Source organism: Panthera onca, chromosome B2 (assembly GCF_046562875.1).
Source record: "Panthera onca isolate mPanOnc1 chromosome B2, mPanOnc1 haplotype 2, whole genome shotgun sequence".
Lineage (NCBI taxonomy): Eukaryota > Metazoa > Chordata > Mammalia > Carnivora > Felidae > Panthera > Panthera onca.
In genome coordinates, this window is record NC_138343.1 from 50900524 (window position 1) to 50919049 (window position 18526).

The 18526-nt window shown below is 42.1% G+C and overlaps 1 protein-coding gene and 1 long non-coding RNA gene across 7 annotated transcripts in view; one reads left to right on the forward strand and one right to left on the reverse strand.

Moving 5' to 3' along the window:
• Positions 1-1026, reverse strand: part of KLHL31 (kelch like family member 31) — a 42779-nt gene extending 41753 nt beyond the window's left edge. For 4 of the 5 annotated variants that reach the window (XM_081795749.1, XM_081795750.1, XM_078447009.2 and 1 more), the window contains exon 1: positions 231-345. The gene's annotated coding sequence lies outside the window, so the exon portion shown is untranslated. Of the gene's footprint in view, positions 1-230; positions 351-888 lie in introns of those variants that run through there. The other variant, XM_078447008.2, reaches the window with a different exon arrangement.
• Positions 1-18526, forward strand: part of LOC132667214 (uncharacterized) — an 85006-nt gene that overhangs the window by 3206 nt on the left and 63274 nt on the right. Inside the window, exon 2 of one of the 2 annotated variants that reach the window (XR_009605046.3) lies at positions 89-313. This is a non-coding gene — a long non-coding RNA (uncharacterized LOC132667214). Of the gene's footprint in view, positions 1-88; positions 314-18526 lie in introns of those variants that run through there. The other variant, XR_013555657.2, reaches the window with a different exon arrangement.

An 18526-nucleotide genomic window follows, 5' to 3' on the forward strand; every position in this document is an offset into this window, starting at 1 on the left:
CTAGCAATTTTACTATTTAAAGGCATCCCTCTCATGCATTTCTATCCCTAGGCATTCTCCTAATCTATGGCATTCCTTACATTTCAAGAAAATGTTTTCTGGCTCCCAATTTCCCATCGGGCACAGGCACAGAACGGTACCGCCCGCTGTAGATGGCAGTCAGTGAATTGCTCCGGAGCCGGGAGCACGCGGTCACGGCCACCCTCTCCCACCCACACACCCATACGCACCCTCGAATCTAGAAGACAGGAATTGGAGAGCGTGGCCCCAGCTCCTTACCCTCCTGTGCGAAGTGGCGTCCAGACGTGTGATGGTGAGTTTTCAGCAGCAGGCTCCTCTTGGGAAGCAATCTGTGGAGAGAGAGAGAGAGAGGGAGGGAGGGAGGGAGAAGGAAAATGCGGTGGGGAGCCACCAGCAGCCACCTGACAAAGTCCCAGCAGCAGCAATTTTTAGAGTGACCCTTGGCCGTCCAACCAAATGAGGTGTCAGAGCTTGAGCTCCTCAGCCCGAATGGCCTGGAGTAGGAGGGGACCCCCTCCCCCCCGGGGCTTCAACTCTCAGCCTCCTGGGGCAGAGGCGGGGCTCTGGTTGCTGGGGAGGGGTTGGGTTTCTTGACCTGCTCAGTAGTTTAAAAAAAAAAAAGAGTCAAGAGTCAGCCACCCTGGGTGTGAGGAAAGGAAATTAATTAGCTGGGTATTTAATTATTGGAAGCAGGGACGGGGAAGGCATCCTTGGTAAGAAGAAGGGAAGGCTGTGAATCACAAATTAGCTTCTAGAACGGTAAATAGCCTGGTCACCTCAGGTCCTCCCCAAAGCCCAAGTTTATAAATAGGTTGTTCTTTAGAAGAGGAGCACATGTTTAGGAGGACAAGGTGTGTTCTTTGATACCTCACATGTGATATCGACATCATTACGGTCATGGTATAGTTGAACAGAGTGAGGTTTGCGACCAGTCCCTGACTCTGCAGTGATGCACAGGGAGGTCTGCGATGAACACACGCTCTGGCGTACAGGCAGGTGGAAAGATGTCCACTTTGGCAGCACTTCTTGTGAAAAAAAAAAAAAAATCAGAGGATTACAATTGACCACAAGCTTTTAATAGACACTAAGAGTGTGAAATGGCTGTGAAGCATTAATGTGATATTAGGCTGCAATAATGGAGAAATGGATCAGGGAAAATTAATGTTCTAAATTAGTCTTCATTACTCAGGTGATGTGTTAGGCATTGCTTTGCCCCTTGGCACACTGGGAAATTATTCTGCATCCTGAAGGAAATGTCTGGAATGAAGAGAACTTCAGAAGCTGTGCATATTGGGCCTGTCTGAAGCAAAGTATCGAGAGAGGACTTAGGATAGATGAAACTCCCGTGTCAAGTGTTTTGGGGGTTGTTGTGCAACAAGGGGATTCAGTAAAAATTCTTGCAACATAACAAGGCCAAATTTGGGCCCCATGGGTGGAAGTCCAGGGAAATATTAAAAATAAGAAAGGAAAATTCCGGTAACAACTGGGTTCTAATGATGAAACAGGATCCTAATGATGAAAAGGAGCCAGTTCCTTATGAGGGGAAGCGGGGAAATAAAAGAAGCTATAGGATTGGGTGAGGTAGGAGGGACTATCGCTCTGGCTGGCCCTTGCACTAGATCATGTCTGATATCTTTCCAACTCTATGATTCTATGATTTCCGTAGGTACTGGGCTTAGTCCTCCTGTCACCTCTCAGCTCACTGGTTAGAATCTTAGTTATCACTTCTACTTAAATTCCATTCAGCTTTTTTAGAATGGGAAACTATTTTGATTTCTTTTTTTTTTAAATTCTTTGTTTTCACCCATAGATCTTCAGCTTCGAATGTGTCAGAAATAAATCAAAGAAGTTCTTTATTCTATGGTTTACATAAAGCTAATAGAGGACCACTTCCATGTGATCCTTCCTGTTTCCACCTCCTTGATTGCAGTCAAGGGCCAGGGCATTCAACTGTCACCTTAGTAGAATGATAAAAATCAGCTGATATCAGTATTTATGATGATACTTATATGATTATGGAAAGGTCCTTCAAGAAGTAAGAAGGAATGACCTGGGAACCTTGTTAAAAATCAGTTTTGATAAGGTAGGCCTGGGGTGGGGCCCGAGATCCTGTTTTTCTTTTCTTTCTAACGTTTATTTTTGAGAGACAGAGAGAGATAGAGTGCAAGCAGGGGAGGAGCAGAGAGAGAGGGAGACACAGAATCTGAAGCAGGCTCCAGGCTCTGAGCTGTCAGCACAGAGCCCGATGCCGGGCTGGAACTCACTGACTGTGAGATCATGACCTAAGCTGAAGTCGGACACTCAACCCACTGAGCCACCCTGGTGCCCCGATTCTGTTTTTCTAACAAGCTCACAGGTAATGCTGATATTGCTGGTCCCAGGGCCACACTTGGAGTAGCGAGGATTTAGAATGCTTGGGCTACTCAACATCTGAAGGAAAGGGTTTGTTAAAAAGGCAATAGAAGCCATTCTATCAGAACACATTCAATGTTCCAATACCAAATCCACCAGGACGAAGTCCACAACCTTTCTTTCTTTGCCTTGTTAAAATGGAACAGCCCCTCCTTCTAAACCCCTCTGCTGGTGCTTTGGGTTACAGACATAGCCATCTGTTCAGGAACCTTGCTGTATCAATTCTTCCTACTCTCCTGTACCCCCCCACCCCCATTTCTGCTGGCCAATTTCTACCTATATTTAATGGTACACAAACTCTTCTATTTAAAACAAGTGCAACAAAACAAAGCTTTCAATTTTGTCCATATTTTCTCCAGATAATGCCATATTTCTCTTCACTTCTTTATAGGCAACCTTCTCAGATGTATTGTGTGTATTTATATCTGTAGCCTCTATCATGTTGCTTCCCATTTTCTCCCCAAATCAATCCAACTAAGTTTCCCTGTTTGCCCTTCTACCAAAGTGCTAGTGCCAAGGTCATAAATAACCCCGAGTAACTAGTTTTTTGGACATTTGTCAGAGCCTGACCTTTCTGAATTATTCCACACAGTTGACCAATCACTTCTACTAAAATTTTTTTCTTCCTATTGGTTTTGACTTTTCTCCAATTTCTCTGGTCTTGTATTCTCATTTTCCTTTTCTTGAAGAAGATCTTCTGTGGAACTTTTGAAGATCCAAGTGCTTCAGAGCTGTCCTCGACCTCTTCAATCCTCAAAGCTGCATTTGGCAGATGATCTCAGACATCCTTAGATATCTCACAGGCTCCTTAAAATTCATTATTTCCAGGATTAAAGTCATCTTTTCCCTCAAAATATGTTCTTTCTACAATATTGCCTTTGGTAGTATACAAGCCATCACTCATCTAGTTCTATAAAGGGTGAACTTGGGATCATTATTTGCCTCTTCCTCACCACCCTGCACCCCTGTATCCACATCTTATAATTCACCATGTCCTGTTATTACATATCTGTAATATATTTCCCACTGCTTCCATTATGGTCCTGGCTATCATCATCTCTCACTTGAACCATTATGAAATCTCCCAAAATGGCTTTCCCGTGTCTACTCTTGCTTCTCTCCAATCTGTCCTTAACACAATGTAACCAAAGTGATATTTTCAAATCTGGTCATGTAACTTCCCTGCAGAAAATTCAATAGCTTTCCATTTCCTCAGGATAAAGTCCCAAATCTCTCTCTGGCTTACATTGCCTTTCAGCCACCCGATCCCTGTTTTCCTCTACAATATCTTCATGCTCTAGCAAAGCCAGTCCTCTCCAAGTACCTCAAATATACCACCTCTCTCTCTGGCCTTAAGTCATCATACTTGCTCCCGAGGTGCCATCTATTTCCCCTTCCACTTCACAGTTCAACAACCCCTCATTGGACTAGAAGTGCCATAAATAACAAAAGTTAGCATGTACTTACTCTGTACCAGGTAACTGTGGTAGGTAGCTTCTACGATGGTCCCCAAATGATCTCTGCCTCCTGGGATTCATAGCATTAAATAATCTCTTAGCTTTCAGCAACTTACTTCTAAACAATAGAATACCTCAAAGTTGAGGGACTATGATTTCTATGACTAGATTGCAAGAGATTCCTATTTCCACATTAAAAGAAGACTTTCTCTATTCCTGTCTTTAATGAAGCTCAGTGCAACATCTGAAATACCCAGGCAAGGAACAACCTCTAGAAAATGAAGCCCTTAGTCCAACATTCCCCCAAAGATGTGAATCCTGCCAACACCCCTGCATGAACTTTCAAGTGGATCCTTCTTCAGTTGAGCCTTCAGATGAGACTCAACCTTGGCAAATATCCTGGATAAGCACCAGCAGGTGGTTAACACTGCCATGACCTCTGGCCAAAGCCATTAGCCTGGAAATCAAGCTCTGTATGTTGGTCAAAGCTTGAGAGAGTGCTTCAGTTAAAATCAAGGAGGAGGAATCTACTAAGGACTAGTTTTTTTCCTTCTGTCGCCTTTGTTTCTGGCACCAAGGATCCCCAGTGTGCACCGATGTTGTATTTTTAACATGTCAAAATCTGTCAGTTCAAATGTGTTGTCCACAGTTGTGTGTGGCCTTGGCTGACATGAAGCTGCTCTGTGAGGTTTGCTTATTAGCTAATTACTTAGTAATCAAACCGTGCAGTACTTTGTGCAGTACTGTGATTTCACAGTTAAGCTTGGATCTCTGATCTACTGAAACTGTGAGATAATAAATGTGTATTGTTTCAAGCTGCTAAGTTATGCAGCAGTAGGTAACTAACCCTTCCATGTACCTTTCATGGATAAGCTAACATAATCCTCACAACATTTTTACCAGCTAGGATTCATGTTTTATAGATTAAAAAAGTGAAGAACTCTTAACTTATCCTAGATCACATGCTGGTAAGGGATGGAACCAGAATTTAGACCCACATGGTCAGGCTCCATGGCCCATGCTTTTAATCACTTCATTTTGCATGAAACAGTGACTGTATCTGATTTGTGTATAACTCTAGTCCCAACCAACAACACAGCATTTGACACACACTAGTGCTCAATAATTGGTTAATTGATTACTTAATTTAGAAAAGTGCTAAATGAGTGATGAATAAATTTTGGGTTTGTTCATGCAAAAGAATTTTAGAAGAGTATTCTCAGTTACAGTTGAGTCTCAAAGGCTTTTTTTCATTTTGTAGTATGCAGGCATAGAATGGGCTACATGCTCATTGACTGAAAATTATAGGTGCATACCAGCAGCATTTTTCACAGAACTAGAACCAACAATCCTAAAATTTGTATGGATCACAAAAGGCCCTGAATAGCCAAAGCAATCTTGAAAAAGAAACACAAAGTTGGAGTGATCACAATCCCATATTTCTAGGCACTTGTACCCCAATTTTTATAGCAGCACTTTCAACAATAGCCAAATTATGGAAAGAGCCTAAATGTACATCAACTGATGGATGGATAAAGAAATTGTGGTTTATATACACAATGGAATACTACATGGCAATGATGAAGAATGAAATATGGCCTTTTGTAGCAACATGGATGGAACTGGAGAGTGTTATGCTAAGTGAAATAAGTCATACAGAGAAAGACAGATACCGTATGTGTTCACTCTTATGTGGATCCTTAACAGAAACAGAAACAGAAACTTAACAGAAGACCATGGGGGAGGGGAAGGAAAAAAAAAGTTAGAGAGGGAGACAGCAAAACCATAAGAGACTCTTAAAAACTGAGAATAAACTGAGGGTTGATGGGGGGAGGGTGGGAGGGAGGGGAGGGTAGGTGATGGGCATGGAGGAGGGCACCTGTTGGGATGAGCACTGGGTGTTGTATGGAAACCAATTTGACAAATTTCATATAAAAAAAAGCTGTAGTAGTCAAAATGGTATGGTATTGGGACAAAAATAGACACATAGATCGGTGGAGCAGAATAGAAAGCCCAGAAAGAAACCCACAACTATATGGTCAATTAATCTTCAACAAAGGAGGAAAGGATATACAATGGGGGAAAGACAATCTCGTCAACAGATGGTGCTGGGAAAACTGGAGAGCCACATGCAAAAGAATGAAACCGGACCACTTTCTTATACTATACTCAACAATAAACTCAAAATGGATTAAAGACCTAAATGTGAAACCTGAAACCATAAAAATCCTAGTAGGGAGCACAGGCAGCAATTTATCTGACATTGGCCATAATAACATCTTTCTAGATATGTCTCCTGAGGCAAGAAGATAAAAGCAAAAAGAAACTATTGAGATTACAGTAAAATAAAAAGTTTCTGCACAGTGCAGGAAACAAACAACAAAACTAAAAGGCAGACTACTGAATGGGAGGAGATATTTGTAAATGACATATCCAATAAAGGGTTAGTACTCAAAATATATAAAAAAACTGATACAACTCAACACCCAAAAGACACACACACACAAAAGACACACACACACACCCCATGGAATATTCTTCAGCCATAAAAAAGAATGAAATCCTGCCCCTTACAAACAACATGGATAGATCTAGAGAGTATAATGCTAAGTGAAATAAGTCAGTTAAGAGAAACACAAATGCCATATGATTTCATTCATGTGTGGAATTTAAGAAACAAAACAAATAAGGGGGGGAGGAAGAGACAAACTAAAAAAACTCCCCAAACCCAGTCTTTTAACTATAGAGAACAAACAGATGGTTACCAGAGGGGAGTTGGCGGGGTGGGAGGGGGGGGGGGTTGGTAAAACAGGTGAAGGGGATTAAGAGCACACTCATCTTGATGACACTAAGTAATATATGGAATTGCTGAATCACTATATTGTACACCTGAAACTCATACACTGTATGTTAACTATACTGGAATTAATTTAAAAATACAGGTGCATTTCAGAGTGCAAAACAGTGTAATGTAAGCATTATGTAAGCATATGTAAGTTTAAATGTTCTAAGAGTTGCTTTAGAAATTAGAAAAGGGGAACAGATGACATTAATTTAATAATATATTTTACTGAACTCAATATATCTATAATATTGTTTCAATAGACAATTGATATAAAATTATGAGATATTTTACATTCTAAATAAATACTAAGTGCTCAAAATCTTTTATATTTTCAGTACATTTCAAGTGCTGAAATTTGGATTTGCCTTATTTCAAGTGCCCAATATTAGTATTAGGCACTGCATACATGGACACTGCAGGAGTATCGACAGCCTAGGTGTATGGACAACACAGGTGTATGGACAGTGCAGGTATAAAGAAAACTTGGAAGGAAGATGCAGCCTCTGGGAGTCAACAGGGTATCTCTTATTCTTGTAAGTACTCCTTCTGTTATGATCTCAAGAGGTGCTAGAAACTATTCAAAATAAAAACTGAACTTTAGGGACAGAAGTGGTCTTAAAGTTTTTCTTTAAGTGGGACCTGGAAAAGAAATCATGACTTGTCATCTTAAACAATAGCCTGAGAAGAGTTTAAGCATGTCCTTCATCTTCTAAAATTTAGGTTCCCAGAAATATACAGTTTCATTTCAGGCAGAAGACAGGAAAGTTTGAGAGAACAAAACTGACAGGTTTTGCATCCTAGACAGTGAGGCTGGAGAAGATTGCCCTTTGTTTAGCAAAGGCAAGGCTATAGTAAGTCTTTGGTTGTGCAGAGTCATCAAGGAGCCAGAAAGGCCAGGAGGCAAAACAGGCGATAGAAAGTGACGCTGACACTTTTTACTTCTGGCTGCTGGACATGTGAACCCCTTGCTGACGGTTGTATACTTATTTTCTACTGTATGAGATTGGGTGGCAAGCAGAGTCTGTCTCTGCCATAAAAGCCAAGAAGCCAGATGCTTAATTTGTCAGCTATGGCATGGATGGGCATAAGTCATGGGTTTGGCTCATCAGATGCCCGCACCCCAGATTAGAAATTGGGAGCTAATGATGCAAAGAAGCAGGGCAGAGAGGAAGCTGTTCTGGCCCGAGGGGGGCGGTGGGGAATGGCTGAGCCGCATCAGCAACATCTGTCTGCCACAGCAGAACTGGCAGTGGGGCCAGTGGTGGCCTCTGCGTCCAGATCTAGAGGTTTTCGGACTTCCTGCCATGGCTTCTACTGTTCTGTGGGGGCTGTGGTGTCTGGGCCTCTCCGCTCTGGCTCCAGCTGCAGAGGCTTTGTTTGTTCTCTTCCTCTCTCTGGCCTGTTTCTCTGGCCGGTCAGGAGTGAGTCCGTGGGCTCCACAGTATCCTTTCAGTGCATTTCTTTCCTCTTTAGTTACTCAGCTGACAGGCCCAGGAGCTCAGCTCCTCGGTATAATGAAATGGGGGGACTTGAGGGGGGGAAACTCAGAGAGGGCAGCCTGGAAGCAGGGAAGCACAGAGCCGGTGGGAGTCTTGAGGGAGAAGGGCTGAGTTAGGAGATGTGAGCTGTAGTCTGCAGGTGGTGGGGGCAGGGAGTCAGAAATGGAGCCATTTCTGATGCAGGGTGGCTGATGTACCTGTAACAACAAAGGTGCCTAATGATTCATTCTCAGCAGTTTGTATTTCTGCGTTGTAAATACTCTCCATGGCACAAAAGTTTGAGTAAAGGCTGCTCTACATAATGTTCTGGGTGGGTGTTTTCAGTGGAAATCATAGAAAAGTCACCCGCATTGGCGCAGAGTAAAAATGACAGGAGAGTTATGGAGATGAGCTGTGAGGAGGTGAGCAGTTACTTGGAGTCACAGGTGACATACGTGAGCCTAGGTCCCTGGGTAATTCCCCGAAATCCTGGTGAGGGCATGGCTGTGACTTAGAAAGGTGAAGCCAATTTTATTTAAATATCATAAAGGCTTGGAGATGTCATCTGACATGTTAATCTATTTGTCATCACTAAGAAGGACTAGCTCAGGGATCAGTCACAGGGGACAACAGATAGTTTCTCGTCTTTATTGTGGGAGTAAATCTTTGAAAGGATCTGTTAGTGACTCTCTAAAACAAATGGAACAGGCGGAGCCGGGTTCCTGTGCCAAGAATTTTCAGATAATAGACATGAAGCATTGCCTTTTCAAGGTGACACAAAGGGATCTATTTCATTATTGTAAACACATAGGTTTTATGGAGAAAACATTGGCTAGGTAAGTCAAGCATAGAGGCGTTCAAAGGTCCCATTGAACTCTTACTTTTGGAAGATAAACATGAGGTCAATCAATGAAGTAAAAACTTTCATGGATACTATAGCCGATTCATGAATGTATGCAGCCCATTCCAAAAGCATCTACAGATGCCAATTGCGCATGGACTGTGCTCAGTATAGTTAAGAGGTTCTTGACGTAAGAGGACATTTACAAGCCACATGATCTGTTGTGACATTTTAAAAGTGGCAGTTCTGTTTTGGTATAAAGACACACTTGTAAAGGAGAAAACATATTCATTGCAAGCACTTCTAAAAGTATGACAGTTTTGGGGTGCCTGAGTGGCTCAGTTGGTTGAGCGTCCGACTTTGGCTCAGGTCACGATCTTGCGGTCTGTGAGTTCAAGCCCTGCGTCGGGCTCTGTGCTGATGGCTCAGAGCCTGGAGCCTGCTTCGGATTCTGTGTCTCCCTCTCTCTCTGACCCTCCCCCGGTCATGCTCTGTCAAAAATAAATAAAACATTCAAAAAAAATTAAAAAAAAATAAAAGTATGACAGTTTTCAAAATATATGGCATGCTTCTCCAATGATTGCAAGTGTACAGTCACTGAGGGTTGCTTTTAGACAGCAAATAATAAAAACAATCTACATATGAAAGCTGAGGACTAACACTCACTTTGGTTTGGCACTATTGAAGAGTCATCTAAAATGTAGAAGCCCCTTATTCAGGGAATTTGCTTTCCCGGCCATTGTGAGTTAAAATGATATAATTTTCTTTATTCCCAAGTGTTGAGTGGTGTTTCTTCATTTACCTTCTTCTTGTAGAGTCCTTCCCTGACCTGTCTTCTTCCTCTTCTTCCCAAGTTGTGTTAGGTGCCTCCTTCCATGGTCCTGTGATGCCATGGATATAGCTGTCTCTTGTGGCACTTACTACATTATATTAATGTGGTTTTCTCCTCCCTGACCTGGGACATCTTAGAGGACAAGGTCTTTTTTTTTTTTTCTTTAACTTCTATATCAGTATGATGCCTGGTACATGGTCAGTGCTCAAGAAAGCTTGTCACCCTAGGGATGATCCATTTGCTTGCATTAATGACCCACTATCCCTGGAATTAAACAAGATTGAAACAAGATTAGAAAAGATGCCAAAGATTAGTTTCTCATTAGTCGCATCGTCAAATTACCTTCAAAAGGTAATTGAAAGACTAAAAGTCCCTTCCATTCAATGCCCTAGACAAGTGATGGCCTCGTTCTGTCCTTCCTGCCATGCTCTTCTTTTTTCCCATCTAGCTATTCCACTAAAATATTTTTCCTTTGCCTCACCATGATCAAGAGTGAAATCATTCTGGAAGATTTAAAGAAGTTGAAAGGAGAGATGTGAGGCCTTTTCGGTAAAGTTAAATCTATCATTTTTCATTCCTGCCCCTCCCCCTTTAAAGAAGGCCAGCCATCATAAAATTTTGAAACCATAGTGGCTTGTGTTTATGCAAGTTGAGATCAATTATATGTTATCTTAAAACAGCTTTAAATTTCAAAAGCTATTTCTGAACAGAAAAATTGATTAAAATTATCTTTTGAAAGCTTGATGGCTGTCCCTGAGTCCTCTCGGGCAACACAGTGACTCCACGCTATGTGGAAAACAGCTGGAAAGAATAAGATGATCAAAACTCAGATGTTATAGGTTCCTTATTGTTTCCACTTAGGAGGTCCCTCCACATCCTCACTCGATGCATATTCATTCTTTCTTCACATATTCCGATCAAGTTGGTTCCCAGGCAGTAAAGAAGACATTCACAGCAAGAGGCGGCGGATTGATCAGATGGAGGCAAACTGATGAAAATGTGACACAGGACTTCCCAAACCCTCAGTTTTACATCATAGGGTAGGGGCACTCATTTCTGAGCACCATTGTGAGAGGACTCAAGACAGTTGTCCTGTGGACCAAATTTAGCCTTTACAATGTTTTTTGTTTTTTATTTTATTGGACTAATATATTTTTTAAACTTCTTTTTTTAATGCTTATTTATTTTTGAGAGATATAGCACAAGTGGCGGAGGGGCAGAGAAAGAGGGAGACACGGAATCTGAAGCAGTCTCCAGGCTCTGAGCTGTCAGCATTGAGCCCAATGTGGGGCTTGAACTCACCAACTGTGAGTCCATGACCTGAGCTGAAGTTGGCCGCTTAACTGACTGAGCCATCTAGGCACCCTGCTAATATATTTTTTAAATAAATGTATATTCATTTTTGAGAGAGAGAGAGAGCTCAAGTGAGGAAGGGGCAGAGAGACAGGGGAAACAGAGGATCCGAAGCAGGCTCTGCGCTGACAGCAGCGAGGCTGATGTGGGGCTTGAGCTCATGAACTGTGAGATCATGACCTGAGCTGAAGTCGGATGCTCAACCAGCTGAGCAACCCAGGTGCCCCTTAGCCAATAGTTTTAAATAAAGAGGTTTTCACAGAACAATATCTTGCTGCATAGAACAATTTCCATAGAAAGGTGGTTTCATGAACAGTCATACAATCTAGCGATACTGGCCCCGTCCATCTACGTGAGAACAACAGCTGAAGCTGAGTGGTGACTGCACCCATTAGGGCATATGCCCCCAACGCATCAGTTTCCATTGCCCACATGGGGTTTGCCCGGCACTTATCCTGGATGGTTTTCTCATTTCTCCTTAGTCATGGTAGGCAATTGAGTTTGCCACGAAGAGCTTCATATCATAGTTCATTGTCTAATTGTCTACCATTCTAAAATTAGAAGCAACTTTGTAGAAGTGACTTCTTCAGGTTTGAGATTAGACTAGAATATCCTCAGCAAGGAGTCACTTAACCATTTATAGTTTTTCAGTAACAGGGAATTCTCCATGACACCAAGAAGATATTTTCACTCTCCCTGCTCTCCCCGCCTAGAATTAGCTACTTTTATTTATGTGAAACTCAAAGTATGTTCTGTAGAAACTTTGTTCCAAGGGATGTTAAGATTGGTGTTACATAAAAGAAAAATTTCAGTAGCCAGGTATTTATTCATTTATCAGCAAAGATAAATGACTGCTTTTCTTTTCTTTTGTTTTTTTTCTTTTCTTTCCCCTTTTCTTTTCCTTTCTTTCCCCTTCCTTCCTTCCTTCCTTCCTTCCTTCCTTCCTTCTAGTGAAGGACTTCTTAGACCCTTTAAAACACTTATTGTGCATTGTTAGTCTCTAAAAGGAGAATAAACATGTAGCCTTTTCTCATATATATTTGATCAAAACCTATTTTCATGGGACTACCCTGTGGCACAAGTGTTCCACGGAATAACCTTAGAAAACGCATATAGGAATTCCTAGGGACTTCCAACTTTTCTTATGTGGTCTTATACTATTTCTGAAAAGTTGGTCAGAAGCAAGATAAAGCAACTTGCTCCAGAACAGAAATGGTGGCTGTGATGAAAGTGGGTTGAAATCCCAGAATCCTGTCACCTAGTAGTAGCAGAATGCATATGGAATGCACACACTGATCACTAAGTTTGGGGGTAAATGGTCTTAGTTAAACCCAAAATTGTGGAGAAGGAAAGTGTGATCACCTTAAAAAAGGAACACGGATGTTAATGGAGAATCAATGATAACAAAATATATAATAATAATAATAATAATAATAATAATGGGAAGTGATAAGGAGATTAAGGAGGTAATTAATGAGGGTTAGCTTTATTTTCATAAAAAGTGAAAGCACTACTTTGTTTAATGTTCATGTTTTATATAAAAGTATAATATATGCTACAAGCATATCCTTTAGAAAAGCAAGCCATACCAGGGGTTAGAGTCTCATTTTTACCTCCTGTCAAAATTAAGTCCTAACAAAAGTGAAATGGAAGAGAACAAAACAAAAATTTTTCCATTATCATCATTAAATTATCATCATTAAAGACAAGCAGGCTAGTTAATAAGTCTCCTTTTGTACTCAGAATTTAATGTTAGCTAAAATATGTATATTAATGTTTTGGGGCCATCTCAAGAAGAATAGCACGGTCATAACCACTGTCAGGTGAGGAATGCAGTAGAATAGCAGTGGAGAAAATTGGAAACTAAAGAGTGTATATTCTAAAATCCCACTCCCATATCACAGGTAGCAACATTGGTGTTTATTTCCTACTATTTGTTAGTGTCCAATGTGTTTTTTATCATTATAATCTTATTATACTTACAGTTTTTATTATAATTATTTATTATGGTAAAGTATCCATAACAAAATGCATCATTTTAACCATTTTTAGGTGTACATTTTAGTGGTATTGAGTATCTTTGCACTGTGGTGCAGCCATCACCTCTCGCCATCTCCGGAACTTTTTCATCTTCCAAACTGAAATTCTGTTAATTCTTCCACAATAATTTTATTTTTATTTTTTTAATTTTTAAGGTTTATTTATTTTTGAGAGGGAAAGAGAGTGAGAGAAAGCAGGGAAGAGGCAGAGAGGGGGGAGACACAGAATCCAAAGCAAGCTCCAGGCTTTGAGCCGTCAGCACAGAGCCCGACGTGGGGCTTGAACTCACAAGCAGTGAGATTATGACCTGAGCCAAAGTCGGGCACTTAACCGACTGAGCCATCCAGGTGCCCTTAAAATAATTTTAATTCCATTAAAAATAACTCCCTATCCCCCCCTCCCTCCAGTCCTTGGCAACCACCAACTAGTCCCTTCTTGCTTTTTAATGAGTCTATTCTTTTAAAGACATTCTTTGGGATAACATCTTCTATCTGTTGGAGGTAATTCTATTCTTAGGAGTGGTAATGAATGCAAATGATCATTCATGATATTTTTGGAGACCCAGTTATGCTCATGCATCCACAATGGTTAAGGTCTTGTTTATTCACTGGGTCATTCATTCATTCAACAACAAATTGTTGCATCATATGTTGCCCTGGATTTCCCTGAGAGCAGAGCCTATATACACCTATATAGGTATACGCCTCTATGGGAGGTGTATTTGGGAAGTGATCGCAGGGAAGAGTGAGAGGCCAGAGGACTGAAAAAGAACAGAGAGAAAGACAGCACAAGGATGCATTAAGAAGTTGCCTAGCACCGTGGGCTGCTGTGCCTCAGCCCCCTGGATCTCTTGAGAAGCTTTCTGAAATGGATCTCATATAACTGTCCACTGACCAAGAGTGGCCCCACAGGCACTAACAACCTGGCTTCTGGCTTGTGTATTCTTGTGAGTCAAGTAGGTTCTCCCAGGATTCCACACCTTGGGCCAGTGAGGTACTGACAGATTTTACCTGCACAATGTAGGTGAAAGTTTGCACAGAACTGGGGGCTGAGGTGATGACTAGAGCAAGGGATACGCATATGTGGTGCTCCAGACACAGACATTGAACTAGGCACTGGACTGGAGCCATAATGGTGAGCAAAAGAAGGCAGGGGCCCTTTCTCCTGGGACTTACAGATGGTGACAGCAGACAGGAGCATGGGGGCAGTGGCAGAACTGTTATGCTGGATACTCATGACCCTGATGACTATGCATGGGCCATGCAACCACTTGAGAATAGCTGCTGGGCACTGTACTAGGCAGATGGGTGAATACACTGAGGAACCAGAAGACATAGGCTCAGCCTCACGAATCTGGTGGGGAAGGCCCTGACAAACAAATAATTCCCACCAAACAATGAACTACCATTGTAACAGGTGCTGTGAATGAGAAGTTGGCCATATTTGGAGAGGCATAACAGGGGTTCTGGTAAAGTCAGTTGTGTCAGGACAGGTTGGAAGTTTTCTTCATAGAAACTATATCTAATCTGAGACCTGAAGGATGATGCACTATTAAATAAGCATTAATCAGACATTATAGCTCAGCTGCTAGGAATGCCCTGTAAATTATTACCTTTTTTTTTTTTTTTTCTCAAATTGCTCACAGTCCGGTTGGGGAGATGAATGATGATTACATCATCAGAAAAAGACTAACTAGACTTAGGTATAATGGAAGCAAAGGGAAGCAGCCCCAAGAAGCTGGTGACGTTTCAGCACAGGAGATCATGTTTGGCATGGTCCTGAAGGCTTTGGAGGTATTTTCTGGGTGAGTCAGGTAAAGGACTCCATTAAAATGTGTTTCTCCAATGGGCAGAGGAAATTGCAGTGCAATTCATAAGACCTTAAAGAGAATTTCAAGTGTAGCTTTTACTTTTTTTAAGTTTATTTATTTATTTTGAGACAGAGGGAGAGAGAGAATCCCAAGCAGGCTCTGTGCTGAAGTGGGGCTCAAACTCACAAACCGTGGGATCATGACGTGAGCCAAAATCAAGAGTCAGTTGCTTAACTGACTGTGCCACTCAGGTGCCCTTACCTTTTACTTTTAGGATAAACTTTTTATTTATGTATTTTAAAAAAATTTTAATGTTTAGTTTTTTCCTTTTGAGAGAGAGAGAGAGAGAGAGAGAGAGAGAGAGACAGTGTGAATGGGGGAGGGGCAGAGAGAGGGGAGACACAGAATCCAAAGCAGGCTCCAGGCTCTGAGCTGTCAGCATAGAGCCTGATGCAGGGCTTGAACCCATGAACCTCGGAGATCAAATGTGTTTATTATCACAGGGTATCAGGAAAAAATGTTTTAGTTATCTGTTGCCATTTAGGAATTTAGGCCCAGTATGTTGAGAGAGATTCTAATTTCAAGACAAGAAAAAAAAATCACCTTTTCATGCGATATAGCCTAATCTCTAAATGTTCGTAACTAATTTGTTTTCAACATTGCCCATGGCAACAAAACACAAAACACATGTTTTGCAACTCCTACTCTGCAGTGTCTTTGGGCATCAGGGTCATATCCACCTAATGGCCACATAGTTGCACTGCAGTTAAAGGGGCTTGAAGGAAATTTGCTTCTTTCAGTGCTGACCTTGAAAACTGTAAAGTACAAGGCTGACCCAATGACAAGGTCCCAAAGAAGAACTCAGCAGGAGGGAAGTGGGGGTCTGGCCTCAGTTTTGATCTCACAATGGCAAAGGCTAGGTCTGGAGAAGCATGGGACTGGGGTGACACCCATCAGGACCATGCTAGCTTAGTCCTCTGCTGTGGAAAACACAGCTGAGCCCATGAGTGTGGACCTGGAGGGCTACCTCTCATGGCTTCAGCAACTGCATTCTTGAGCAGTGTATCATCCTATGGGGTTTATGGCCATAGCCTTTTAATTTATTTTTATTATTTTTGAGTGTGGGGGGGAGGTGCAGAGAGAGAGAGGGAGACAGAAAATCAGAAGCGAGCTCCACACTGACAGCAGCGAGCCAGATATGGGGATCAAACTCACAAACTGTGGGATCACAACCTGAGCTGAAGTCTGATGCTCAACCGACTGAGCCACCCAGGTGCCCCACAACCATAATCTTTTGATAGGGTTTAAGGCTGTTTCATGACACAAATTAGGAAATATTTCACCTGACATCTCTTAAACAATCATTCTAACTTCTAAAGCAGGAAAAGAGGCTAAGATTATCCCGTTCTTGTGTCTTTTTGATGTTTGCCAGACCAAGTTTTCACAGACATGATAACATAATTTGAGTGAATATGGATAGTCAATGTCAATCTCTCCACCAATAGGATCCCTCTCTGGCTCCTGTACCCTTCCACTTAGATTTGGTCTGGCAGATGTTTCAAGGCTAATGTAAATTGTGCATTTCTGTGAAGCATTTCTGTGAAAGTTCTCTGAATGCCTGATTCCCTTCTGTTGGCGCATCCTCCTGCATAAAGTGTTTCCATGTACAACAGCCATTGGGTCCACAGTTGGTCAATTATTGTTTTGTTTTTTTTAATGTTAACTTATTAAAACATTTTTTTAATGTTTATTTTTTACTTTTGAGAGAGAGACAGAGTGCCAGTGGGGGAGGGGCAGAGAGAGAGGGGGAGACACAGAATCTGAAGCAGGCTCCAGACTCCGAGCTGTCAGCACAGATTCCAATGTGGGGCTCAAACCCATGAACTGTGACATCATGACTTGAGCTAAAGTTGGGCGCTTAACCAACTGAGCCACCAGGCACCCAAAATGTTTACTTATTTTTGAGACACACACACACACACACACACACACACACACACACACACACACACAGAACACGGTAAGCAAGAGAGGGGCAGAGAGACAGGGGACAGAGGATCTGAAATGGGGCCTCAAACTCAGGACCCATGAGATCATGACCTGGGCTAAAGTTGGATGCTTAACCGACTGAGCCACCCAGGCACTCTCTTGGTCAATTAGTTTTAAAAGTCAATTAAAGGTGTAACAAGAGCAATTTCTGTCCTGTTTGAAGGAAGGTATAAGAACAAACAATAAACTCATACTCCAAAGTGTCCTATGTAAACCAGGTGGTCAAAAAAATTCTGTTTTTGTGACCCTTAGAAGTAATTTAAGATGGGGCTAGGAAGTTGAAGAGGAGAGTAAAGAGGATCAAAGAGAGAGGATTCTTATGGAGAAAGTTCTTGGAGAGCTGTGACATTTCCCCTTTAATTTAGTAGGGGGGAGAGGTGTGCTTTATCACTTCCCAATCCAAGTGAAAAAGGCTTTGAGGCAGTCACCTAAGCTTGATGTGTGTTCTCTGGGTTTCAGTGAGCTAGTGACTCTGAGGATGACTGTTCAGATGGTACACTGCACAACTGTAAGGTGCCATCCACACAGATGACAATGTGTATAATCTGTACAACTGTACTTGGAGACCCTAGGTGTTGACAAGCTCTTATGGCTAGAACTCTAAGCTGTTCTTTCACCAACATTGGGACAAGGAGGTGAGTTTTTCTGGTTTGTTGTTTGGATTCATGTGAGGGAGCTGGCCTAGAGTCTTCTTAAGAAGGACCACCAAGAAAGGGCCTTCTGGAGAGTTCTTCAGACTAGCAGCCTGAGGGTTGAGTGTAGGCAGTGAGAGCAGGCAGGCAGAGGAATGATCGCTTTCATCATGTGCTTTTCAGCGGGGATTCGCAATGGGGAGAATACCTCATGACAGACTCAACCCTGTACACCCAAGACCAATGGGCAGCCATGCCAGGTTGCGGACGTATTATCCATGGAAGACTGTGCCCTTTGTCTTAACCCGCTTGTCCCAGGCCCAACCCTGGAGGGGATGGAAAGGCAGTTAGTAAGGGGAGGCACTGAAAGAGGATGGACATCCACCTGTCCTAATGGCCCTTGTGTCCCCGACTCCCAAGACCTTGGGTTTCGTGGCCTAAATCAAGCCTCAGCTCAGGGAGGGGGAAAATAGGGAATTTTGTTATTAAACTAAACTGATTATTTTAATTACTAAAACAAGGCTTTCCTTAAGACCAAAGGTGATCTCAGGACATTTCACACCCAGAGTGACTGGGAGGGCTGCTTGAGGCTTCATATAAGGACAGGAAAGAATCAGACCACTCAGTGTGTACATTAGAGGCGATGGCAGAGACAAATTCTCTTTGGGCCCTGCAGAGTGCCAAGCCTTCTGTGACCAGAACACATGGGAAATCTTTCCAAGAGATGCCTACCCATACTGGAGATACTTTATTTTA